This window comes from Lissotriton vulgaris, chromosome 4_1, assembly GCF_964263255.1.
Source record: "Lissotriton vulgaris chromosome 4_1, aLisVul1.2, whole genome shotgun sequence".
Classification (NCBI taxonomy): Eukaryota; Metazoa; Chordata; class Amphibia; order Caudata; family Salamandridae; genus Lissotriton; species Lissotriton vulgaris.
The window spans coordinates 1,666,623,661-1,666,651,531 of NC_141691.1; positions in this window are offsets into that span (position 1 = coordinate 1,666,623,661).

Consider the following 27,871-nt stretch of genomic DNA (forward strand, 5'->3'; position numbering starts at 1 on the left):
CTTGGTAAGGTTAGGGGGCTTATGGTGGCACTGTGAGCTAGCTTATCTAAAGGCTAACATATACTTTGGGGTTCTGGAATCAGTCTGTACACCAATCCCTTTGTTTATGTTGTTTAAGTGTGCAGGCCCTATGTATTTTTAGGAACTACAAGACAGAGGAGGGGCCTTCTTCCACCTTGCAGCAAAGACCTGGAACCATCTCAGGCAATCACTGTCACTGCCTGACCTGATTCTTTGAGTGAGCCACAGGGCCTTCGGCGGATCACCAGCCCCCTTGCCCCAATACCCCCACCAGCAACTGAGACCCTTACGGGTGAGTAGTAGCACTTTGCAAGGCACCTGATTGATCGATTGATCCAGGATTCCTGTGTTCCCCGGGTGTCTAGTTTTTAACAAATGGTTAGGTTAGCCAGGTTTATCTAGGTGCCGGCTGAGCTAGGGTCCAAAATTCACAGCAAGGTACATTGCAAATAAAGTGTCATTTTAGACCGGAAAAATGTGATTTGTCCATGTTGCGTGTTTTGTGCCGCACTAGGCCTATCCACACAAGTGAGGTACCATTTTTATTGGGAGACTAAGGGAAGGGACTAAGGGAAACACAAAATAGTAGAACAAGTGTAATTACCAATTGACTTTCTTTACCTTTCTGCCTTCCAAATGTAGGACAATGTTTAAAAAAAGAATTCATTTTGAAAAAAGTCCTCTAATTTACATGCTTGTATGGGTACCCACATTTTTGGAAATGAGCAAATGACCACTGTTTCTAAACCCTATATTTTCTTCCCATTTCAAAAATATATAGGTTTTCTTGGTATCTATATATTTAATTCTTTATAGTTTACCAAATGAATTGCTGAATACCCTGTACACAATGAAAAACCAAGACGCAGCTCAGGTATTGGGTCTGGGTACCTTAGGTACTTGGTGAACCTACAAGTCCTATTTATCCCCGCAACCAGAAGGGTCCGACGGCTTTCAAAAATCGGCTATACTTAGCAGAGGCTTATTTGGACAAAAAGTTACATGGGCCTAAGTGCAAACTACCTCAAATAGCCAAAAGAAGGCTAAGCATAGGGGGAGGGGGGCTAGTAGCAAAGGGGTTAAATACATAAAAATATCTCAACTTTCCATAAATATCATATCCCTTAAAAACTCACATACAATTCAACAAAATGCAAGATTCCTTAATACCTCCAGCTTTCAATGCAGAATGCATTTCATCAAAAATATATCTAAAAGCTCCAATTCTATCCGATTTGAATACTTTTTAAACTTAGAGCATAAGCCTCCCGATGCCACATGCTATATCCAGAAAAAGCTTTTCAATCAACAGGTCTACAGCTTGTGCATGATTTTTAATACCATAGTTTAAGGAAATTGGCTGTAAAAACCTTTTCTGTACAGTGAGGACTTTTAAACAATCTAATAATGTGCGCAAAATATCACATTTTGTGCCTAAATTACAGGCAATCTTTCCTTCAGAATCCTTCTTAGCCCCTTTTATCCCATTGTTGGCATAGCAGCGACACAGGCAGTGAAACCTGTGTTTGCTCTCACTTGGCGGAAGCATTTTGAAAAATCCTGCCAGTGTGCGGGAGCTTAAAAAATGTGCCTGCCCAAAGTGATGCGGGCACGGAAACATATCAGAAGATATCTCCCACATGAAGGAAACAGCATTATTAGCTGGTGCTTTCGGGTGGAAACAATGCTGGCTCCTGCTGTATGTGGGCAGCCAGCTTGTGCCACAGGACCTTGAGTCGCTGCTCGCAGCCTGCAAAGACAGCATGGTGGGAGCCCATTTGTTGCGCAGGGCCCCAAGGGGTGGTGGTTCCCAGGCTGACATCGGCCAGGGGAGAGAACTGTGTGACCCCATACCCACGTCAAAAGCTGCCAGGCACTGGGATATTGTGTCTCCAGGGCTGAAATCAGTCCAGGGAGGGAGGCCACGTGGCCCGCACCCCCTCTCAAAATAACACCAGGCCCCGGGGAATGGGGTCCTTGGAACAAAATTGGCCTGGGGAGAGTGACCATGTCTGCCCCCCTGCCCCTCAAAATAATGCTGGGCCTTCAGTGATGTCATAAATGATGTTATAGAAAATGTTATGAGTGATGTCATATGTGAGTTCATAATCAGTGCATGGCAGGGGTGCAAGATATAGTTAGTGCTGCTAACTATAACTGGTGAATTGCCGTGGATTTTTTGTTCAAAACATTAATGTTGTCCATGACAAAGTCACCTAATTATAATGTTACTTTAGCCTTTCGTTTCTGTAGTGAATATGTATGTATGTATGTATGTATATATATATATATATATATATATAACTGTGATGGTGGCTGGTGGTGTTTCTAAATAAACTAAATTGGCACTAAATCTGGGTCTACGCTCGTTTCTTCACTGATCCGAGTAACACACAAGTAAAAAGTAAAAAACAACATAAAAATATACAAACAAATCAATAACAAACTATATTAACCCGTTGGCTGCGCTGACGATTTTGGGGAAGTGCGGCACTTACGCAAAACGCGCGGGCCGCGTCGGCCATAGGCCGATGGCAGCACCAGAGAGGTAGTGCTGCCGTCGGCCAATGGCCGACGGCAGCATCGAAGGGGTTAATTAATGTCAATAATAGACAAAATATTCAAATATTAGCACCCAAAAAATGCATTTAATAAAACTAATATAAACATTAAAACATTTAAAAAAATGCAATTAATAATATACATTCTATCTAAAAAATATAACATATACTATGCACACTATTCCTACTCCAGTTTGACCAACAGTAGGGAAAACATTGAATTTCAGAGAGTTAAAATGTACTATTCCCACTCCAGAACAAGCAACAGTAGGGAAAGTTTTGGACTTCCAAGGGGTCAAATTTACTCTTCCCATACCAGTCTAAGTAACAGTAGGGAAAGTGCTGAACTTCTGAGGGTTCAGGTATACTATTCCCAAACCAGACTAGGAAACTGTACTTCACTTCAAAAACATTACATATGTGATTAGCCTAGCGAAGCCCAGGGAACTGAACTCCAGCAGCCTACACGCAGATGAGGCATATCCAGCAACAGAAAACTACCCATACCATACGTGCCCTCTGCTGCAGGTTCTGCCCCTCACCTTCTCACAGCCTGAACTACGGGGGTCATTCTTGGACCACAAATGACACGTGCACCAGGCCGATTCACACACCTATTACATCTCAAACCACTCTACATTTCCTCACCGCTCCAGAAGTGAGACTGCAACACCTAGCAGATCCACCCACACTTCTGCTCCTAGAGGCAAACCCATTTTGCCAAAGCCCACCCTCCCCGCACCATCCAGGGGACCCTGACAACACTCTGGAGGCTCCTGAAACGGTGGAAGGGATCCTGACAGAAACGCCTGCTCCACGGGGATCCTTACAGGCATTGCTAACAATCATAGAAGAACTTGCGGCCATGTCAGGCTACAAAGTAAATTAAGATAAAAGCAAAGTCCCTCCACTTTCCTTACACACCACAAGGGCTGCAAATGATGGTTATCCGTTCTGGTGGAAATCCTCACTGCTTAAATTCCTCGGTGTACTGGTGAACAGAGGCTTGGAAGGAATGGTGATGGGTAACCTACCCCCCCTCATAGTGCAGAATAAATCAGATTTCGATAAACGATCCCTACTGGGATTCTCCATGTGGGGTAGAATTCAAGCAGTGCGAATGGTCTTGCTGCCACATTTCACCTATACCTTGGCAATGCTGCCCATGGTGGTACCCTTAACTACTCTACACCTCATTGACGCTCAAATACGGGCCTTAGTCTGGGGCTCAGCCCGCCCCGATTATCCTCCTCCAACCTCATGCCTCACTACTCCTGTGGAAGCCTGGGCTTACAATTTGTAGAACCTTAACCCTGCATCTCTCCCAGCTTGCCTATTTGTCCTGGGGATGCCAGACCCCCCTCAGTGGGTGACAACAGAAAGAGCACTTCTCAGCTGTGGTAAAGGCCTAGATCCCCTATATGGGGACCCTACCCCCCACATGTTGGGACCTCGTCCTATGATACATGCCATACACAAAGCATGGCACTGTACGCACCGTCTACTGGGCATAAACCATAGCCTGCATGTCAAGGCACCGATCTGGGGCAATGACAGCATCCGAACAGGTGAACGGAAACTTCACTGCCCATATGGAAAGCCATGGACATCTGATCCTTTGACCAGGTGGTATTAAAAACTTTGTATCACGTACAAGAGGAATTTGCGGTGACCCACAACAGGCCTAACAATATTTGGAGCTACAACCCTGCCTGAGACAATGCCTTGGCTCCTGATCTTGTGCTTTATCGTCCTATCCGACAGTAGAATATCTGTTGATGTGGGGCAGACACAAAAGAGTGATGTTGGGACTCTATGGAACTCTGGCAAACCACATGTTCTTGCTACCTCTCCTACACGGCCTCCATGCCAAATGGCAGGTACTATTACAAATCACAGTTGAAGAAGAGGACTGGACGGAAATTGTAGAAGCCTTGGATAAGGAAACCCGCGAGGCCCGGCTCAAATTGTTCCTGTTTAAATCCCTTCTCAATTGGTATTGGACCCCTAGGAAACTGCAAAAGGCTGACCTACTACCACACTCCAGATGTTGGATTTGCTCAAACACATGATGCAACCTCCCCCATATACTTTGCAAATGCCCCTCTGTTCATCCTTTCCACGTAGGGAACACCCTGGGAAGCACAATCCCTCTTCGTCTCTCCCTCACATCTCCAGTAATCCTCCTGCATGGCACAAGAGACACTCCGGATATCACCCACCCACAACGCCACCTCCTATATACAGCGCTGTCCACATCCAAGCTCTGTATCCTCCGGCAATGGAGGTCGACCACCTCCGCTCACGAGAGGGCTGGAGGGTGGCAGTGATCCAAACAGGGTCCAAAAACATGTTATTTGCGGCCTACAGGACCAGGCGGAGGTATTCACGCAGACATGGGCCCCCTTCCTCCAAGAAGCTATACACTAATGCCCCACTGCCTCACTCAGCCAGCACTGGGCCATTAGTCTAAAACTAGACAACTAATGCTATGACAAGCCTACCCAACCTACCCTCCTTCCTTCCTCCCTACTGATAACTCATTTCATCACACACTACTTCCCCTACATCTTCCTCCACCCCTCCTCACGCCCCCACTCTTCCTATTTCCTCCCCCTCCCTCTCTTATTCACCTCCCCCAATTCCTAAATATTTTTTTAAAGTAATAACAATAATACCAACAATAGTAATACATTAAAATATTATGTTAACTAAAATACATTAAAATCATTTAAAAACATAGCAGCATTCTTAAAAACAATATTTCTTACCCAAAAAACATTATTCTTGACAAAGATATTCTACACAACAATATTTTTGCTTTACAAACATTTTTTATGATATTAATGTGCTCTTACATTTTCAACTTGATATTTTGTCTAAATATCCTCTCGAAAGCTTACATGCAAGCTTATAACAGTTTACCATCTATTTAGGTTGTTGTGTTACTTCTCATTCATAGTGCCTATAGCACACTGTCAGAATCATTGTTTGATCTCATTAGTAATTTCAGCAATGTTCTTATTTAAATATAATCAGTGATATCAACAATAATGTAATTTAGCACGTCATGAGTGAGGTAATATGTATGGTCGCAAGCAGTGCATGAAGGGGGTGCAAATTATAGTTAGTCAATTAAACTATAACTTGTATGTCAGTGTTTTTTAGTTTTTGTTTACGTTAGATCATGTCTCATTCCAACAACTCACTATAATATCACTATAACCACTGTATATAAGTGAATATATAGATATGTCTTCACCTTCAGTGAGGACTATGATGATACTACTACCTCGCTACTTTCCTGGAAGATGTGTGGACTTATGAGTTGTTAATTAAAAGCGGTTGCTAAACAAGATTGTATTTTATTTATCTATGCATTTGATTCAGGTTTGGTTTTCATATGTAATATTTGAGTGAGTGCTGTGCTTTAATGTTATGTTAAATTTCTAAGAGCCAGATGTAGGTCACCAAATACTGGTCGGTAACCGCCCGGTATTTGGTGATTGAGATGTAGGGGTCCTTAAATTTACCGATTCGGTATATTTACAGAATCTGTAAATTTACCGATTATGTAAATTACCTAGGGCCAGATGTAGCTAATTCTATTTTACCGATTCATAAATACAGAATTTTACCGATTCGGTATTTATGAATCGGTAAAATAGAAGTAGTGAGATGTAGGTAAATTTCTTTTTCAATTTACCGAATCGGTAAGAATCGGTATTTACCGATTCGGTAAATACCGAATCGGTATTGCCCATTAATTTCTATGGGCCTTGAAGCCCATAGGAATCAATGGGCAATACCGATTCTGTATTTACCGAATCGGTAAATACCGAATCCTGCAAGGGTGCAGGGGGTGTTACTTTGACACCCTCTAGCACCCCAAAATCAGGCATGTGTGACATGTGGCACACATACATGCCCTAAGGGCATGTCTGTGTGTCACATGACACCGGTGTGCATGCACAGATGTGCTTGCACACCTGAATTCGGTATTTTACCACCCAATAGGATTGGGTAGTAAAATACCGATTCATAAGGGCCTGTGACACTCTTAGGAGTGTCACCTACATGTGGATTTACCGAATCGGTAAAAATACCGATTCGGTATTTTACAGAATCGGTAAATTTACCGAATCGGTAAATTTACCGATTCTGTAAAATTATGGCCCCTACATTCCAAATCCTAAATACCGGTCGGTAACAGCCGAAATCGGCCGTTACCGGCCGGTATTTCGGCTCCTACATCTGGCCCCTAATTGGTAAATTTACCGAATCTCAAATTTGTGATGTAGGTGGCACTGAAAACAGTGCCACCGGCCCTTAAGAATTCGTTATTTACCATGACATACTATGTCATGGTAAATAACGAAATCCTGTGTACATACACATCTGTGCATGTACACCTGTGCCATGTGGCACACATACATGCCCTTAGGGCATGTATGTGTGCCACATGGCTCACAAGCCAGAATCAGGGGTGCAACACGGTATAGAAGTGGCACCCTGTCTCCCTTGCAAATTCAGTAATTTTACCGAATCGGTATATACTGATTAGGTAATTGACACTGATTCCTATGGGCCTCAAGGCCCCTAGGAATCAATGGCAATTACAGAATCGGTAAATACTGATTCATTAATTACCGAATCATACCGATTCGGTAATTAATTCGGTAAAATTACCTACATCCCGATTGCTTGTTCTTAAATACAGAATCGGTATGATTCGGTATTTAAGAATCGGTAATCTGGGATTACCTACATCGGGCCCTAAATGTTTTATTTCATAATCACTGTAGAACCCCTTGAAACGCTCATGTGCACACAGCTATTAGGAGATTGCATTCATTTTTGCAATTAAAAATATTAAAATCTCCAGCTCTCCAATGTGAAAACATCTTACTATTTCCCTTAATTTAATAGTCCGGGATTCCATTTTGAAAGTGTTCTTGTGCACTACGTTCCTTTTAGAGCTAGTCCTAGAATCTTGCTTTGACTCCCCTTTGTTCCTGTTCATATTTCCTTCTTTGTGTTTCACTGAGCTTTGGACACGAGGGTGCCATTAACATGACAAAAATCATTGGGGCTCTATTCATTTTCAAATTCCCATGGTGTGCGCCAGATAATAGCATTACTTTTCATCAACAGTGAGAGTCAAAGAATGAATTGTGGCAAGCTTCTGGTAGGCATAGCAACAATGTTCAAGCATGTTTACACTTTACCTTGACAGCGAACAGAGTGTATTCACGGTACCAATGCTTATTCACTCTTTTCACTTCCCATCTATTACCACCCCTTCTCATCCACATCATGTCAGAGATTGGGGAAGTGGGTGGGGGAACACAGGTCGACATTTTAATGTGTGGAATTTCTAAATTCCAGAACTTAAGTACTTTTTGCTTGATTTTAGATCAGTCAGAGCTTCACGGATTAAATATGTCTTCATTTTTCTGACCTCTTGGTTTAGTGAAAGCAGACATAGCACAATGGAAGCATTGCTGTGGGTAATTTCATGGAGCAGTCAAGGTCATGCTCGGCAAAGGTTTGAGTTAATCAATAGACAGCAGAGAGTTGGGGAAGGTGAAATAAGTTGTATTATGAGAAGCATACTAACTAGCTGTAAGGCAGTGTGGGTACGCGGAACTTATGTAGTGATCTCTCTCATTAGCTATAGTATCCCTTTATAAACAAATTAGCCAATAAATACATAAAACCCATATTTCCCCTCACATTTTCTTATCTACATTAATCATATTAAGTAATAGTACACTTAAACTTTCTCCATAAGAAAAGGTTTAAATTCAACAGCTCCCATTCCAGAAACATAGGGGCAGATTTACAAGCCTCCTGCGCCTCATTTACGCCGCCGTTGCGTCATTTTTGTGACGCAGCCGCAGCGCAAATCCTGCTCCATGGTGTGGGGGTTCTTACAACGTGACGCATCTGGGAGATGCGTCAGGTTGTAATGCCCGGCGCCACATGTAGGCGTTCCTGTGCAGGGGGGGGCGTTCTGGCGCAGAAACGGCTCCTAAAAGTGGCTGAGTGAAATCTACAAGATTTCACTCAGTCACTTTTAGGCCCATGCTGCGCCAAAACCCTGCGCCTGCATGAAGCAGGCGTAAGGATTGACACAGCATTAACTAGATAGGATCCCTAGAACATTGCTGGAGCTGCGTCTAGCTTGCGACCCACTCCAGCAATGCGTCACTTTTACGGCACTGATGAGTCACACATCTGTGCCGTTTTTGCACCATGGTGCGCCGCATTGTAAATGCAGTGCATCCATGATGGCGGAGCTTTGGCGCACAATAACTGGCGCATCCCTGCTGATTTGCAGGGATGCGCCAGTTATTGTAAATATGCGCCATTGTGTTCAGAGGTGCCTCCATTTTTTGATGCATAGAGAATGCTAGTTTTGTATTAGAGCTCTGTGGTAAGGCTGATATAGAACACTGGGGAATCAACTAGCTGACTGTTGTAGCTGTTGGATGTAAGGTTCACTCACCATGCCAGATTGTATTATTTTATTTTGCACATGGATGAGGTTGATATTTAATAGTTTATAGAACATGTGTCCTCATCGTTGCTTTCTGGAGCAGGAACCAATTTCTAGTGCAAAGTGAAGTCCTTCATCTTGCTCATTTTTGCAGTCTCTCCCATAGGAACTGATATCAGTTCAACAGTTCCTATTCTGACAACATTTGTTCCAAGGGTGCTTTACTCGGTAGGGGCACAGAGTGTTAGCGTTTAGGTTGTGGATTAGAAGTCCATGGTGAAGTTGCAATAGAACACTGGGGAATTAAATGACAAACTGTTGTTGCTGGTGGAAATACATTTCATCCAGCAAGACAGATAGCTTTCTCACATGGATAATGAAGATATTTGTGAATTTGTAGAAAATGTGTCCTTATTTTAGCTTCTGGAGCTCAATAATTTCCAAGAAAACATCATGTGCGAAAACTGTTCTCTCTCAAAGATGTTTAATTCATTCGTAGGATTTCAGCGTTTCATGCTGGATAAAATCCTCTTAGAAATTGCTATAATTCCTAAAAAATATGTCACCACAAAAACCACAAATGAATAGTTTATATTGTGACTAAAGTCTGTTATCACCCTTTAATATAGTCATTTGCATGAGTCTCAGGCATTCACTGCAATACATTTCAACAGGAACAAATGGAGGTGACCTATCACCCAAAAAATAATTCAGGTATGCTTGCTGTTGTCCCACCTCATAAGTACTGTAAAAAACATACTATCTCACAAGACAAATGTGATTTTCTCCCAAAATGTTAACAAACTGATTTACAGTAGCAATATTATTCAATGGCGTGGTCAGTTTCACGTAGTTATGGAGTATGGCAGAGTATGGCACTCAGCTTCGACTTTGGCCCTCTGCTTCCACCCAAGTCAATAACTATCCAGAAGTGTCCTCTTCCTTTCATAGTGCTGCTTAACTAACCTACTTCTCTTACAAGATGAAGTCATCAAAGTTTGGCTACATCACTTTGGTCTTTCCATAATTGGCTATTTGATTTACTGCTAAGTTCCTAGTACAGTGCACTATGGGCGCCCAGGGGATGTAGATCAAATGCTGCTAGTGTGCCTGCAGCGCTGACCCACACAAGCTCTTCAAAGGGTTCTAAGTCCTGCCACTGCAGTGTCTGCGTGCAGTTCTGACTGCAATGTTGACCTGGCAAGTGTACCCACTTGCCAGGCCCAAACCTTCCCTTTTATTATATTTCTTACATGTAAAGCTCAGTTAGGCCCGAAGTACCTACATGGGCAGAATGGAGTGTATATGAAAGGTAGGACATGTACAGGTGGGTGTGACATGTCCTGATAGTTAATTGAGTGTATTTCGTTTTTCACTATTGAAAGGCTATCTGACCCATAGGATAGAATGGGAGATACTTTGTAACATCTTACAAGTACAACATACCATTGGGACAAGATGGAGAAACTGAGTTTGGGTTCTCTGAACTCAGAATTTAATAACACATATTTTAGTAAAGGCGTTTTTTAAATTAGGTGTTTGAAAATGCCACTTTTAGAGTGTAGGTATTTTCTTGCTTACCCATCCTGTGTGCCTCTGCTGGATTGTGAATTGACTGCCTGGCTTTGGAGTGACAGGGGATGTGCATTCAATCACAAGAGAGGGGCGAGGGTCAAATAAGTTTAAACTCTGCCACCCCGAACCCCCGGAGACCTATAGTTGTACACACAAAAGGGGTGGGTAGAGTAAATAATAAAACCATATATACTAATACAGTGAAGAATAGAGCAAGCCCCAATAGGGCAAATCACTCTATTTGAAAAAACTGCCCTCACTCACATACCGAGGTATGTGACATGCTTCATCATTGGGCCTGCTTACAATACGCCCTGGTGTACCCCACACAGGACGGAGCATAAGGGAGGGGGAAAAAAATAATGCATTTCTCTTAACACAACATATAGTCAAACAGACTGGACAAACACAACACTTAACCCCTTCGAGGCTATTGACGAGCTGGGCTCGTCATCGCGCTTACCTGTCCTGCGCGGATGACAAGGCCAGCTCGTCACGTAACGCGGTAATTTTGAATTTGCCGCGCACAGCGGGAAAAGCCGCCGCAGCGATGCGGTTAACACATCCAATGAGGTGAAAATAGTGCAAACACTAAGTGTTTCCAACCGAAAAGTGCGACAAAGGAATTGTGCAGTATGAGGAGTGATTTAAAACTGATTAAAGGTGTCAACCAGAATATAAACTTTATTAGACATTTCTTAGCACCTCTACCAGGATTAAAAATAAGTGAACAAAGGATGGGAAAGTGCCTTCAGGAGATAATTAGGAACCTCAAGGCTTCCCTCCCACCACTGCCAGAGTCAACATGTTTCGACCGCTCTTGATGCGCCTGTATGGTCACTCCGGTCTTCTTCAGGACCGTCGCATTCGGTTTCTCTCAGGGTTCCCCCGTATTCCGGAGAAAAATTATTACCCCAACAGGGAGGTAGGTCCAATTAATCCATACCACTCCTGTGTAATGTATGGAGAGTGTCCCCTTAAATTCGGGAAAACAATCACTGTGGCAAAGTAAGAAGAACAGGACGGGCGGATAAGGAACCCTTGTATATATCCACCTATTCAATCTTTCAGTAATGTACATTGTCTTTAGCCACTAAACGGTGTGTCTAGTATTGTCTAGGAAGCCCCAAATGCAGATTAATGCATGGGCTGCTTTCACAAATATTGATAGTCCCTATGTAGTCTTATGTATATAAGGCATGCATACCTTCTACTAGACCATTTCTCTGCCTTTGTACAGACACCTGTACCAAGTACCCAGAAACACTTCGAACAGCTCAAAGGCCGTTCTAAACCAACAATATCCAACTGTAACTGTTGCAAGTAACCCACTGTGGTTGTTATAAACAGACGTTTCACTTACCGAGTTTATGTAATTAATATACTCGTACTGGTGTCCGGTGTACAGGACGCCAAAGAACACAATCTGAAAGTACGTGATGAGGGAAATGTAAGCTGAAAGGTACAACCCCCTCGTGTACATCCGAACACTCTATTGTTCTAGTCCGCTCTAATAACCCTCGTTATCAAGTGAAAAAACGCTTATGCCAGAAGCGTTCCCCCCTCGTAGCAGGGCCCCCACAATACCGTTCCGAAGGCTTGTCCTGGCTGTATCTAGCACGACCCGTGGCACCGCGTAGATCAAGTACGCCATGGTAACCCGGATTCTTTAATGTTGTGAGACGGCATTAGCGCCCCACGTGACCCCGTCAGAGGACGTCATCGCATATCCCGCGCGCGTCCCAGGGTCTATGGGAAATGTAGTTTAAAGAGCCAATACCATTCCGTGTGCAGGTTTTGAGACTGCTATGAACGCTCTCACGTTCCCAATGGTGTGACATGGTATGTTAAATCATGAGGTGTTATTTACTAATATTCCCTATTATTCCCAGAACCAAGAATGTTAATGGAAGGGGAGAGCCGTTTCAGGGAATTAAAAATCGCTGTTAGGAGATCAACAGGATTAAGATTGTGACCGGGAGTGTACCTAATATCAGGGGTTCGATTCCCCTATGGCAACTTCCCTTTGTTAGCAATCGTTATGTGCATTCACTGTAGACATCCACTGGGGGGAAGGGGGTAGGGGTTGAGGTGTTATCTGCCTTTCCTGGATGAGTCAGGGCTGGGGTAAATAGACCTGGACTTTATTTAGAATAGTGGGAGGAGATTTCCTTTCACCCTAATAAGCCTGTTCTGCCTTACACAATGCTATCTCCACCTCCTGCCAGGAAGCTGGGCCAGAGAGGATATAACTGGTTTGGACTAAGCACATAGACTCTCTGCCACAAGAGAACAAAGAGACATGTGGTATAAATACTAGGGCCCAGAACTTTAGAACACTTTTGTACTTAGAAGACCAAGAAGAAGAGCTGGAGAAGCTGTGAGGAGTAACTACCACTTTGCTTTGTGCTTTTCTGTGTTGCCCTGAAGTGGCTGCTTCTGTCTTGGGCACGGAAAGGACTCGCACCACAACCCTGGTCTCATTGTCGATGCCATATGCTGCCTCCACCGAGCCGCTGCTTGCACCATGACCTGTGGGCAGGGCACTTCGCACCTCCCCGCTTCACATTGCTGCCCTGGTTTCCCCGACGCTGCAGCTCCACGCCATCATTGATGTCTCTGTTTGCACCATGGTTTGAGGACACCGCTCTTATGTTACACAGCACACACCTCCCTCATCCTGCACCACAGCCATGGCCTACAGACACTGGCGCCATTGACTCCGGTACATCAGCCGATGGCAGCGCTCCCGCAATGATGATGGCTTTGCTTGCACTGTGACCTGCCAGCACCGAATCAATTTGCACCGCAGCCCTGGTCTCTCCGATGCTGCTGGACAACCGTCACCGTGCCGCTGCCTGTACCATGACCTGAGGGCGCCACACTGCTGCACTTTGCAACGCAGCCCCGACCCTCCCGAGCTCCCGACTTCAACCGCAAGGAGTTTGATTTGCAACACGTGTGATTTTCAGCACCCAACGACTCCTGCATCGACCCCCAGAACCTACATCTGACGACGCTAACTCTTCAGAGCTCAACGTGAGGTCGTTGACATTGTGCATTTCTAAGAAGTACTCTTTTGCAGGTCTTCCAGACACTGCAGCTGGCCTGCAACGCCACGGGCAGCCAGAACCATCTGGATTTGTCATTTGTGATGCCATGATAGCCCTGGACAAACTCAATTTCATGGAATTATTTGTTAAGCCTATTTTTGATTATTGATATTTCTGATAACTGTATGGTGGATTTTTATCATTTTTGGTCTTGTTTGCACAGATAAAATATTGGTTATTTTTTCTAAAACTGGTGTGATGTCGGTTTGTAGTGTTTTCACTGTATTAGTGTTGGTTATGTGCAAATGCTTCACACACTGCCTCTGAGATAAGCCTGACTGCTCGTGCCAAGCTACCAAGGGGGTGAGCAGGGGTTATTTTAGAAATGTATACCCCTTATTCTAACTAGGAAGAAGGGTGCCTTCTTGGACAGGGTAACAACCTGCTAACTAGAGCCCCTCATTTCTAACAAGAGGACACACAAAATGCCACTTTTTCAGCTTTCTAATACATTTGCATGGTTCCACACTGTGCTAGGTGACACTACAGAGACACTTCTCTGTCTCTTGACTGACGTTAACCTGTCAACACCTTTCTGACAGAGTACACTTGCTCTCATGCTGTGGAGCAGCTCTAACATGAATCCTTCTCATACACCTTCTGTCAATCTCTGAAAGTGCCATGCAGGTGCTCCACATTCTTTTAGGTAGCTGTTAGCGAAGGGCTTTCAAGTACAGAGTAAAGACAACATGCCAGTCCCGAAAACCTTAATGTTACTTAATGTGCACTTGTAAATTTGAGCTAGGACGAGAGGGGAAAAGATGACATGCATTCTGAGAAGATCCAGTCTTGAATCTTTGTACACAATTCAGAAAAGGCAGTCAGTGTTTCTTTTACTGGTAAGAGAGAACTAAACCCCTGAGAAATAAGAAGACAGCCTTTCTCTTCAGCCTTGCACTTTCTAACTCTAATTTGTATGTACGCTGACATATCAGCAACTAATGTACTTGTAAAAGCCTATATAAATACACTTTATTTGCAGGAGGGTGCACTGGATGACCGTGGGCAGAGTTGTCTTGTTGCAATTTTTTGAATTTTGTAATATTCATGCTTCCCGTCAAAACCTGGTGTTTGCTGAAATTCAGTGTTGAAAAAAGTATATAGTGACTCAGATGGCTAAGCTGAATACTGAAGAAGTACAGGCCATACTGTCCCTCCTGTCTTTATGTTGCAACAATAAACAAAAGTAGAGGGCCTTTTACATTTCTGTTTCAGGAGTCAGAGTGACGCTGTTTTACTCTTGAGGGGGCATATTATCAAGAACGGCGTTAAAATTATCGCCGGTTTAGCGGCAGAAAACTGCTGCTAAACCAGCGATAATGTTCACACCAGAACATGGACTTCTATTGGAATTCTCAAGGGCATATTATCAAGCCCATTATCGCCGCTTTAACTGCAATTTTAACGCTGTTTTTGATACTATTCCCCTTCGTGCTCCCTAGTGCTGCGGTCGGCCACCGGCCAACGGAACCCCGCCCACCTAATAGAACGCCCGCACTGCGACAGAAAAACCGCTGCGGTTAAGGCATTAATAGTTGACTGTTGATGTTTTCATCTCTAAATTAGCCAGACAACGCCACCTTGTGGCAGACTATCACAAGCACCAGTGTTGACAATTAAGTGGCGGTGCCCAGCACCGGAAACCACCAGTTCAAAGTAAGCATGGGTCTTGTGTGTAAAGAGTAATATTCGAGGGTATGACAGTTGCTGAGGTCTGAGACTTAAACTTGGTCCAGATTCCCCAAGACTCACACATGACAAGTGTTTTGAAAGCAAAGAAGTTCTATGGAACCTCATGAAACAATGGAGGAACAAATTGTGTTTTCCTCACGTATCCAAATTGTCCTTTTTTAGTCATAGTATGTTTCCAACCAGAGTATCTGTCAAGGACGTGTTTCCTCTGAGCTTGCTGGATGCTTAAAAGGGTCCACCTCCTTGCAGATACAAGTCTGATTGCCATTATAGCACAGACTATTAGAGTGGCCAGGCGGGGGAAAGGGTGTGTGGGAAAGGAACTGCAAGGAAGGAGATCTGCAACTAAAGTAAAGCTCTGAGTTAGACTTACTATGTTTTGCTTGCATTTTACAATAAATTAGACAATGAGTAACATATTAACTTGCAAGTTGTCAAGTTTGTAAAAAGAGGATAGATAGAGAATCTATGAGACAAAACACATGAGAGTTATTGGCAATGGAACAGATATCCCTTAGACTTCTACATAGTTATATGTTTTTTACATGTTATATGAAACCTAAACATACCATGATTCATTCTCTGTTCGTTCTTATATGGCGCACAGCTTCTCTGTTAAAGCTGTGATGTAAAAAACGGAGGACAATTTGTTATATCTACCTTCACTGCATTTGTTTTATGCAGTTATTGAAATAGTGGGACCGGCCACGCAACTCTATGCATGTAGGATAGTCTTTTGTAGTCTAAGTTTTAGTTTACTTTATAGTATAAATGCGCTTCATGAAATGTTCTAAAATAATTCTAAGTGTTCCTTCTACAGATGGACAACTGTATTTCCATAGAGACAGAGGCGCAACTAGAGCCACATTTCGCGGGGGGGCAAAAGAAATATTTGGGGGGGGGGGTTTGAAACTTTGGGCAGTAGGCAGAGTGGAGCTGCAGGGGCTCTTGGAAGGGGTGAAACAACATCAAAGCCTTATTAACATGCACATGGCCTTTTAAAGACCTGTGAAGTGCTCGGGTGCGGATTTGTGTATGCCCGGGAGCTGTCTGAGCCCGGGCTGCCACACACGACGGGGGGCTGAAGCCCTTTGATTCCAATGGGTGTTGCGCGCCTGCATAGAGATGAGGAACTAACGCTCTTACCGGTATCAGTTGAGCGTTTTCTAAGTCCCACCTACTTCCTCTGTTGCCGGTCACGCTTTGGAAAAAACCTTTGGAAAAAACCTTTGGAACTCGGTTTTAGGATACCGCTGACAGCTTCAAACCCCAGTTGCAGATCGCCCTGTGGAAAGAATCGGGGTCTCTAATCACCCCTGAAACCGCCTGTCTCTAGCCGCATCCGAATTCTGACTTGGCAAGATGATAACGAGCCTCTAATCAGGGGTGTGGCTCCTTTTTATAGAAGATCCCTACCCAAGATGGCTGTCACGTTCAGTGAAATTGATAGAGGTGGGGCCACAAGACGGTACCTGTGAACATACTACCAATAGTATGAAAAAAGACATACATTTAGGGGACATAATGCTTCCATTTCTAACGATAATGGCATTACTCCTAGTCCTACTCCCTCGCCTTCCTTCAGTACAATTGAGGCCCCGCCTCCCACCCAGACCCACCCCCAGCATAAAAACTCTGCCCGCCCCCACCTCCACCTGTACACAAACAAGCCGAGCTAGCACTCAGTTGAACCGCACCGGGAGGGAGGGAGGGTCCTTGAAGGAAGGCGAGGGAGTAGGACTAGGAGTAATGCCATTATCGTTAGAAATGGAAGCATTACCTCCCGTCCCTCCCTCGCCTTCCTTCAGTACAATTGAGGACATAGCAAGCAGAAGAAAACAGGGACGGACAACTGAGTGACAAAGAACACAAAACAGTGCCCAAAACACAGCAGATCAACATCCCTGGCCTCGCAAAGAGGACAAGACTCAGAGGCCCGAACCCCCACCAGAGGAAAAGCCACCAAGACTGCGGACCGAAACCAACAACCCCACGGAGCGGGGGAAGGCAAACACCGGATTCGGACCAAAGCGAACAAACAGAGTCCACCACCCGGAAGGACACCACAACCAGCAGGCACCACAGCAAAAGAGGCCGGACAGCCAAACAGAGCAAACGAGACTCCACAGCCAAGGAAGGAGCAGGACAGAACACAGGCAAAACCACCCCAAGACAGAGCGAAAACACCGAGCCACCAGAGGGACAAGGGACGGAACCGGACCCAAAACCAGCAGAACCATACCGACCAGCCAGAAGGGAACGCACAAGACAGGGCCCAAACACCCCCATGTGCCCCGCAGGGGCGACAGCAACCAAAAAACAAGGCCCAAAAGCCGAGAGTCGCAACCCAAGTCCCCAAGGAGCCCAAAGGGCGGACCGGACAGGACTTCCAACACAAGCAGCAAAGACCCCGAAGGGAAGGACACGATAGGGCAGGAATCAAACACACCAGACCCGGTAAAGAAAACCAGGCAACAGACCCCAGGCAACATGCAAGGAAGCCAGTAGCACCAGGAAGCAGGAAAGCCGCCCCCCTGCACCCGCAGAGGAGCCACCGACAATCCCAGAAGAGCCCCAGAAGGAGCGAACTGCTACACAAAAAGGAGGCCAGCACCAAGGGAACAACACCAGAGCAGAACCCCGGGCCGAAAGGGCCAGCAAACACCAAGCATAGGACAGCCGAGAGGAGGACCGACGGGAAGCCCGCAAGCCACCGCCAGCCGGCCGAGAACCCCCAACCCAGCCAAGGCCAGCCGCACAACCGCCAGGCAGCAGGGGCAAGCCCCGCACAGAACCCAGGGGAAGGGCACGGAACATCAAAGGGCACGGAACCACAGGAAGGAACCCTCACTGAGCGCAACACAACCCGGACATTAGAGGAAAACAAGGAGTTCAAGGCAAACAGGGAGCAACCAACCCCCGAGAACAGACCCACAGGGCCCGCACCAGAAACGCCCAGAGCAGCAGAAAAGCAGCGAGGGGGAAGGGGAAGGCACACAGAAAAACCCAGAGGCCAAGGAGAGGGCCAGCCGCCGACCACCCCAAGACCCGGGCCCCTGGCCCAGAGACCAGAACTGGGCCACCCAGGCGCCGCAACAGGACCACCACAGGGAGGCCCCAACGACCCACCAACAGGCCGGACACAGGGAAGGAGCGAGAAACCCCAGGAGGAAGGAGGGACCCAGCACAACAGAACAGCCAGCACACAGGCCACCCGCCAAAGGCAGAGAGCAGACAGCCCCAGCACCCAGACCAGAGTCCACAGACACAGGAAACCAAGGATCAAGGACCAGAACCTGGACCAACCCGACCACGGCACAGGACTAAGCCACCGGACGACAGACTGAGCCAACACCCACGGACCCCGCAGAGAGCCCCGAAAGGGCACCAGGGCAAGCCCGAACGCCACAAATCCGTCAGCAAGAGGACCCCAGGGAGACCAGCAGGAACCAGAACCGGAACCCAAACAGAACCCAGCAAAGCCAAGGATAGGCTGGCGACCGAGGCCACCACAAGCGGAGCCGGAGGAGCCAGTGAACAACCGGCCAGAAGGCAACAGCAGCCGAGCCACCAGGAGAGCACCCCCGGGGAAGGACCGACAAGGGCAGCAGGGACAACAGACCCCGGAGACCAACCCAACAGGAGCCAGACGGACAGGCAGAGAAGAAGAAAACGAGCCCAGGCAACCAGAAACACCACAGAAGCCAGGCGCCCCAGCACCCGCAGCCACAGGACTGCCCAAGGAGCCCAGGGACAAAAAAGGCCCAAACCCACGAAGGGAGAGAGACCAGGCACCCGGACAAGGGAACGGGGCCGAGCACAGCCCGAAGACGGCACCCCGACAAACCCCAGGCCCAGAGAGGGGATCAGCGAAGACACACCCCGGGCCACCAAAAGCCCGATCACCAGAAGAACCACAAAGGACCTCCTGAACAGACCGAGCAAAAAGACAAACCAGCCGTAAGTCGCAAGAGGCCGACCAGAGAAGGAAGAGGGAACACCCCTGCCGTAAGATGGAGAGCCACGAGAGCAACCGGACAAGCCGGAAGACCCAGGCTGAAGGCCCGAGGCCGAAGGGGAAGGACGCAACCCAGAAAACATGTGTACCACACGCAGAGCCCGCGGAAAAGCCGCCCGAAAGGCCAACACACGGAAGGGAACCGGCCGAAGCCAGGAGCAGACCCCCAGGAGAACCCGAACAGGCACAAAGCCGCCGGACACCATAGCCCCAGCAAAAAATCGGGCCGAAGCCAGGAGCAGACCCCCAGGAGAACCGAACAGGCACAAAGCCGCCGGACACCACAGCCCCAGCAATAAAACGGAGCGGGCCCCAAACCCGAGCCCCACCGACAGGAACCCAGCAGAGGGAACAAAATGCAAGCAAACAGGACACCCAGTCCAGGAGAGCCACCCAGCAGGAACCGGAGACGGGCACCGGCAGAGGAACCCCAACGAATCGGAGGAACCGGCACCAAGCTGACCCAGCACCCATGAACCACAGCACACAGGACCCCGTCAACAGAAATGTCCAGCAGACACAGAGGAGGAAATGCCAAAGACGACCACCCACAGACAGGGAATCGACCAGACAGCAGTGACAGGCACCCAACAGGGCACGGCACCCAGAAAAGGAGGCAGCAAGCCAGGGTGAACAAAAGGCCAAAACCATGAGCACCCGAAAGCCAGAGGAGACACCCACAGCGGGGAGAACGGAAAGGCCCCAGCGCAAGGCACGCGGGAAAGGCAGAACGCCCCAACCTAGGCAAGGCAAACAGAGGGCCAAGGTGGCGACACCCAGCCACCACAAGCTGCCGACGCCAACTCCATGAAACCCAACATCAAGGAGGGCACAGAAGAAAAAGAGAACAGGCCAACCAGCGCAACAGCAGCAGCCAAGCAGAACAGCAGACCCACCAAGCAGCACGGCCAGGACAGAGTCCGGCAGCACAACGGGAGGAAAGGGGCGACCACCACCAAGAAGCAAAGCCACTGGAGGAAGAGAAGCACAGAAGCGAAACCCCAGACGCCAACCGAGCGTGTGAAGAAACCTGAAAACCTTCCAGGACCAACACAGCGCAGAAGGAACAGAGGGCAGAGGCGAGACCGCCACGGCACGTCACACAGGCAACCGCCAGCCGGGCAGGCCACCGTGGACAGAGTAGCAAGGACAAGGCGCACAACAGTGGGAACAGCGCGGAAAAATACCACGCACGGGCAACGCACGCCGCACCCACAGCACCACACACCACACCGGGCATGAAGGACAAGCCCTAACCAGAAGGGCCGGGAACAGCAAAGAAAGAACCCCACAGTTCCAGCCCGGCAGAAAAAGAGCAAAGCCCCCCCCATCCCCCGACCAGCGCAGGAGTCCAGCGAAAAACCATGACAAGAACCCAGAGCCCTACGCAACGCCAAAGGCGGCAGAAGGAACCCCCAAATCCCAGGAACCAGCCCCGAACAGGAGCCGCAGGACGATGATGGGAGGGCACAGAAGCCACCGCCGAACCCCAGAACACTGGACAGAGCAGCCTCAACCAAGTCAAGCAACAGAAGCAGACACGAGAGGCAGAACACCCCCACACGGAGCCCATGCGGCCAGGGCACCCCAGGGGGACCGGAGAACCAGTAGTAGGGAAGAGGCAGCAGGCCCCAACAACACCCAGCGACCCAGGGGCAGACAAGCGCCAAGGGCACCACCCAAGGAAACATGGAGCAGTGGCCGGAGACGCACCCCAGGCAGCGAGAGCCCGAGCCACCAAAGGCACGAGAACCGCCGCCAAGCCACAGCACCAAGGGCCGCACCGCAGGGCATCAGAACCTTACTAAGCAGGAACCAAACAGGAAAAATGGGCCGAAACCCGCCCTACCTGGCCTCCGGGAAGACAGCATACCGGGAGGAGGCAGCCACACAGCCCGACCCGGAAACGCAGCCCCAGCCACAGGAGGACCGCCGGACACCGCCGAGGATTCCAGAGCCACCGCTCCGCCCCCATACCACGAGGGAGACGAGGAGAGGAGGCACAGCCAGGAGAACGCTGCAGAGGGCACCGCCGTAGCAGAGAACCAGACCGAAAACTCCCCGGCACCGCCACAGAGAGGAGCTGAAAGGTAAGTCTCACTAGGGAGACAGAAAAAAACAGGTGGAGGTGGGGGCGGGCAGAGTTTTTATGCTGGGGGTGGGTCTGGGTGGGAGGCGGGGCCTCAATTGTACTGAAGGAAGGCGAGGGAGGGACGGGAGGTAATGTATATTTCCAAGCAGTCCCAAAGCTTTAAGTCTGTCACAAATATGAGGAATAGTGCACAGATAAGCGGTGATTGATTGATGCTGATAATATGCATAGTTCTAAGATGAGTGCTTGGTGTTCGGCTATGCGCACAGTTCAGAAATGATTGAAACAGTGATTGCCGTGCCACCAGTATCGGGCTGAACAGGAGGTGTAGTGCATCTTGCCACAGAGAGATCTGGACACCACACATCTCCGCATGAGAGTGCAGTGCTGATTAGAGCTTGTACCAGCTGTGGCAGTGGTGCCCCTAGAGCCACAGCCCATGGCCGTGACAGTATCTGGCTTTATGGACTTCATGCATCAAGTCAAGAAAGCTGGCCAGGAGGGGTCTGCTAACAATGTGCAAGTTGCTCTGCTGTGCTGTGAGTAGCTCACAATGTTTTGAAGTGATCTGAAGTAGCTCACATCACTGAAAATGTAGGTGAGTCTGGCATACATGATGTCACTGAGATGGATTTGTGAGTGTAGGAAGTGACAAGGGTTGAAGGAAGTCAACAGGTCACTAAAAAGTGTGGGTTTAGATATTTGTTTTTGTCAGCATGTGAAGATGCACATGTGGTATGTTAACTTATTAGTCAATCTTGGAATATTGTAGTGAAATTGTGTGGCATCATATTAGACACACAAAAAGTCACAAACCTATTATTTTGACTTTCATTTCTTGTCTCCATACAGGTCAACTCCCATCAAAAGTGGGACATCTGGAAGGCCATCGTCAGGAAAGTGCGGACCCTGGGGGTGTACAAGCTGCGCAGCATTCACTGCAGGAAGAGGTGGAAGGACCTATGACGCTGGACCCAAAAGTCAGCTGAAGTCCAGCTCGGTGGGTCCGCACAATGTGGTAAGCATGTGTGCCTCAAACTGACGGCCCAATGGCCTACATTCTTACAGTGGCCTATCCAGCGCTTCATGGGCCCAACAGCTACAGCAATGGGGTAAGTTGTAGCGTGAATTGAGCATGTTAACTAACTATTTTTATTTAAAGAAACTATTTTTGACACATTGTGCAAAAACGGCACAGATGCGTCACTCATCTGTGCCGTTTTTGCACCATGTGTCAAAAATAAGTAAGAGTGATGCATTGCTGGAGTTGCGTCGCAAGCTCGACGCAGCTCTAGCAATGCTCTGGGGGCCCTATCTAGTTAATGCTGCATCAACCCTTACGCTTGCTTCATGCAGGCGCAGGGTTTTGGCGCAGCATGGGCCTAAAAGTGACTAAGTGAAATCTTGTAGATTTCACTCAGCCACTTTTAGGAGGCGTTCCTGCGCCGGAACAACCCTCCTGCAAAGGAACGCCTACATGTGGCGCAGGGCATTACAACATGACGCATCTCCCAGATGCGCCACGTTGTGAGTACCCCCGCACCATGGAGCAGGATTTGCGCTGCCGCTGCATCACAAAAGTGACGCAACTGCAGCGTAAATGAGACGCAAGGGACTTGTAAATCTGCCCTGAAGTGCTTAGTGCATAATTTTGTGGAATACAACCTGCTTTGTTTTCAATACCATTGGACTGGTTTCAGCAGACACAGGCCTGTGTAAATAACAGTTACGTATGAGTGTTTGGATGTAAAAGTTACAGTTGTACTTAACAGGGCATGAGTTCTTAATGTGACAGGTGTGACGATCCTTTCTTATTGTGAATGATCATGGCTTAGCCCTAATACAGGTGACATAGCATACAATGCATTCATGATACAGTGGATCTTTCAGACGTCACCTTGGTAAGTTGGATTCATAGCCACACAAGAGTGAACAAGTGAGCCAGAATGTCTAATGCCATCAGATTCAATGGCTACATTTTAACCCCTTTAGTGCTGCCGTCGGCCAACGGTTGTTGCGAGCGCTACCTTGCCAGTGCTGCGCACGTCCGTTGGCCGACGCGTCTGCACCCATTTCTTCGACCATTCAGCACTGGCGCAGAACGGTTGAAGCAACAAAGGGGCTAAAGTTCTATACATATCTAAAATGTGGTGAGAATCATCAATACATGTTAATTCCTACATAAATGTAAGAGACAGTTTTGCATGATGTCTTACTCCTTCACAAGTGTGGGTGTAAGCCAGCATGGTTTTCCATAAGCATCTTTGAGAGGCATACACATTTAACAGCACAGATAGCAATGTGTGCACATTGGTGACATAGCAACAGATAAACAAAGCAATTGATCATTGTCCTTCTAGTGTCCAGAAGCTAAATCTATAATGGAGTCAAAGGGAATACTTACACGGCCTTTTGGTGATGCAATATTTCATCACATGTATATGGTGATTTCCCATCTTGGAAACACAGAATCAGGCCCAAGTTATGACTCATTAGTCAAAAGAAGAAATCTATCAAAGTGTAATATGCTGCATATTGTGAGTTTTCTTTGTCTCTTTGAAGTGATTATGAAATATGTATCACTGTATATACTATTGTCTGTGATGTTGTACCAATTTCCACCTAAAGAGCAAGATGCCATATTTTGTGACAACAATTTTTACACTAGTAAATGTTTTACCACTCATGAATAGAGGGATTCATGAGTCAAATGTGAACATGGTTAAGTTATTCAGTGTATTAGGAGTCTATCAAGGCCTGCATATTTACTTGCCATGCTATGGAAGTAAAAGGAAAATTCAGTCTAAAGAGTTTTACAATTACATCTTCTACAACATAGGTATCAACATGGGTATTGAGACATTGATAAGCTATTTCAGTACCGAATGCATATAGTCTTTCAGACTTAACACATATACTTGAGTAACTTGGAGTACGCGCTAGTATTGTGAAAGGCACACACAAAGCCAACAGGCTTTTAGTGCATACAATTGTTTGTACAACATCGCAGTACTTGTTGACACACATTGATACATGTATTATTACCTTTTTGTGAATGCAAAATGATGCAGAATTTTTGGGATTGTAAATACACTGTTGAAAGGCTTTTTAGATTGATATCCTTATGCTGAACTAAGTTTATTATTCGATTTAAGAAAGGCCCAACATTCAGAGGTGTTAGACGGTTCTGGTAGAAGTGTAATGGATAGGTGAGAAACAGGATCATCCATGATATAGGAGCTGTTATGTCTAATGACCAACGTGTGACCAAATAGTTTCATGAAATGTTGCCTACATGCATGTGATTATGATAATGTCTAAACAGAGTTGGAGAGCCTGAAGCATCTGTAATGTGAAATTGTGTTAAATGTATTGCGATCTAAGTTCCATTTTCACAGATACAATGAACTATTGTATATATCTTCAAAGCATCTTTTGCAGAAGGCAAAGAAGAGCGTGGCCCAGAAGGCAGGGAAGTAGCTACCCACCGCAGTTCCGGTGGTGCGAACACCAGCAGCAGACCTAGTCTCACGGAGGGTGAGGGGAGTGAAGTGGAGGTCTCCAGCTCTAATTCATCTTCTCCAGAGGCCCCCACCAGTGAGCATTCCCTACTGGTGGTGGACCCACCAGGAAATGCTACACCTGCACCGTGTCTGCTACCCGGATCTCATCTCCACCTTCCCTGTTGCTCCCCCATTTGGCTGCCCCTGCAGTCCTAAAGAGAGTGCAGTCTTCTTTGCGCTTGGCAGCTGACTCCCTGTCCCTGTCCCCCTGGCGTTGCTCAGTGAGGAGACTGTTGGGCTCCTATGTACATTTGCTGTAGGGCAGACTGCCCTGCTGAATGTCATCTAGGGGCCGAGCTACCAGAAGCAGTAGGTATCAGCTTTCCTGGAAACATTCACAGTGGTATATCTGCCCTACAGTGGTCTCAGGCTCTGACCTATTCCCTGACAGAAGCCTTGCAACCTGCCCAACCTGCTGCCCCATCTACCATCCCCTCCTGATCCTCATTCCTCATGCCCAGCCCTGTCCAAAACACATGCAAACATTCACATGCAGACACTTCAACAGACCCAAGCAGCACACACGCATCCACACAGGAAACAAAAAAAACAAAGGCACACTGACAAACATGCATCCACCACACCCACCACCCTTGAGACACTCACGAGCCCCTCCACTGACACATCCACTGACAAAGCACCCAACATCACAAACACACTCACCACCCATCCACTGACACACCCGTTGACAGCGCACCCACCACCACAGACACCGTCACCATCCCTTGAATGACAAACCCATTAACAGTGCACCCACCACCACAGACACATCCCTCACACCCGCCGCCAGCACACTGACAGACTCTGCGCCAAACGTCACACTCACATGCATCACTCCTCTACATACACCAAACCAACACCCTGCATCTCTCCTACTCACACATCCAAACACACATCAATCAGGAAGCACACCTTTGAAAAATAAACGCCAACACTCACCCATGCAACACACAACTAGCAAACAACAGACCACAACACACTAGGCACATACACCACACCCACAGGCACCAGCACCCTCAACACACACAGCAGATATATCTACTCCCACACCCTGTCCCTCCCAAACCTCGACCCCTCCTTAAAATCCCACCCATTTTCACAGAGAGGATGTCCTGCTGAACATGACTGCAGCCCAAAGCACTGAATAGAACACCACATTTGTCAGAATTTTGGCTTTTGGACAATAAAGAGACCTTTTATTTATTTGTTAAAAATCCATTCAGCAGTTTTGGATTTATTAAAGAAAAAAGATGTATGTATATCCAGAGATATGTGTATACATGGGAACAGGATGCTTGCAGTCCAGGGAGGACCCGGCCTGGCAGTTTCAGGCTGGACTGTACCCATAGGGAGCAGACTGATTTATGATGGATTTAATCCAGATCTGTGATTAGGGGTGATTGTTTGACAATGTTCAACATTCCATCCATCATCTTTTTATGTTGCTGTGAAGCAAACTATTGCCAGCCGTGGGTTTCCGGTAGAATTTGAATTTGAGCATATCCCAGATAACCTTCATTTCCAGATCAAGGAAGACTATATTTGTTCTGCTGCTGAACTCAAGGTTGAAATCATTCCAGTTTAGGTGGTCTACAAAGAGTTTGGCTTGTGTCTCATCACTCGGCCAGATAAGGAACAGATAAATCTCGCTCCATAGCAATGTCTGAAGATGAAATACCCCTGAAACTACAACACATGCAGGTTAGGCCTTTGCACATCAATTTATGGTCTGAGTTGTGAATCATCTCAAAACATTCTATCAAACTCTGCTATTTAGATCATGGTTGTCTTTTTGTGTATTTCATTTATATATATATATTTACAGTCTAACTTCATTTTTTGTGTGATCCCTGGGGGCGCAGAGCAGTTCTTGTTCGGTTCTTTTGTTCTATGGTCATTGTGCATTGTTTTTACATTTTAAAGTGATTCTGCACAAAAAGAGGCTAGCCGATATTTTTGTTTTTATCCATGACTGATTTGCTAACCAAATTTAAAATCTTTGACTTAGCATTGAATGTGTTCTAGGTGAACCATTGTTCATAAATCATAATCATAAAATGGGCAAGGTAACCAAACCGATACAAGTAGCCCTTCCCCTTACTTTGGGGCCATTGATAAATTTACAGATACATTTTATCAAGTACTTAAATGTTCATGATTATGTCCTTGTAATAAGTTTTTATAAGCCCTGGAAGGATAGTGGCCTATCTCTGTGCTAAGGCAAACTTGAAAACATTGACAAAGACAGGTGTTAAGAACAACTTTAATTCAGGATATTGGCCTTGTCCTTAAAATGAACCGTGACTGAGAGACAATTTTCCATAATCAGATCTTGAAAGAGAAATAGCCCACCAGGGTCCAACATATAGACAGGGTGCACTCTTCTTGGTTGTGCCATGGCACAATGGCACACCTTTAAGTAGGTGTGCCAGATGAAAACAGGGATATTGCGCCCTAATACAAATAATGTGCTGCTCCCAAGGCAGCTGCAAAATCAAGTTGACCTGGGAGCATTGTAATCAATGAAGTACAGAGCAGCTGAATGAAGGAGCTGGTTCATCTTTCTCTTTGCAGACAGAACCCTCCAAGTGCAGAGGGATGTGTGGGAGGTCCATATGACTCTCCTTTCATCTCCAGCGAGGGCTGCCCTCAGTGGGCACATTGACAGTAAGCCAACTTTTTATAGCACAGTGCACTTATTAAGAGCTTGCTTGCCTTTGCACCCATTTCCCTA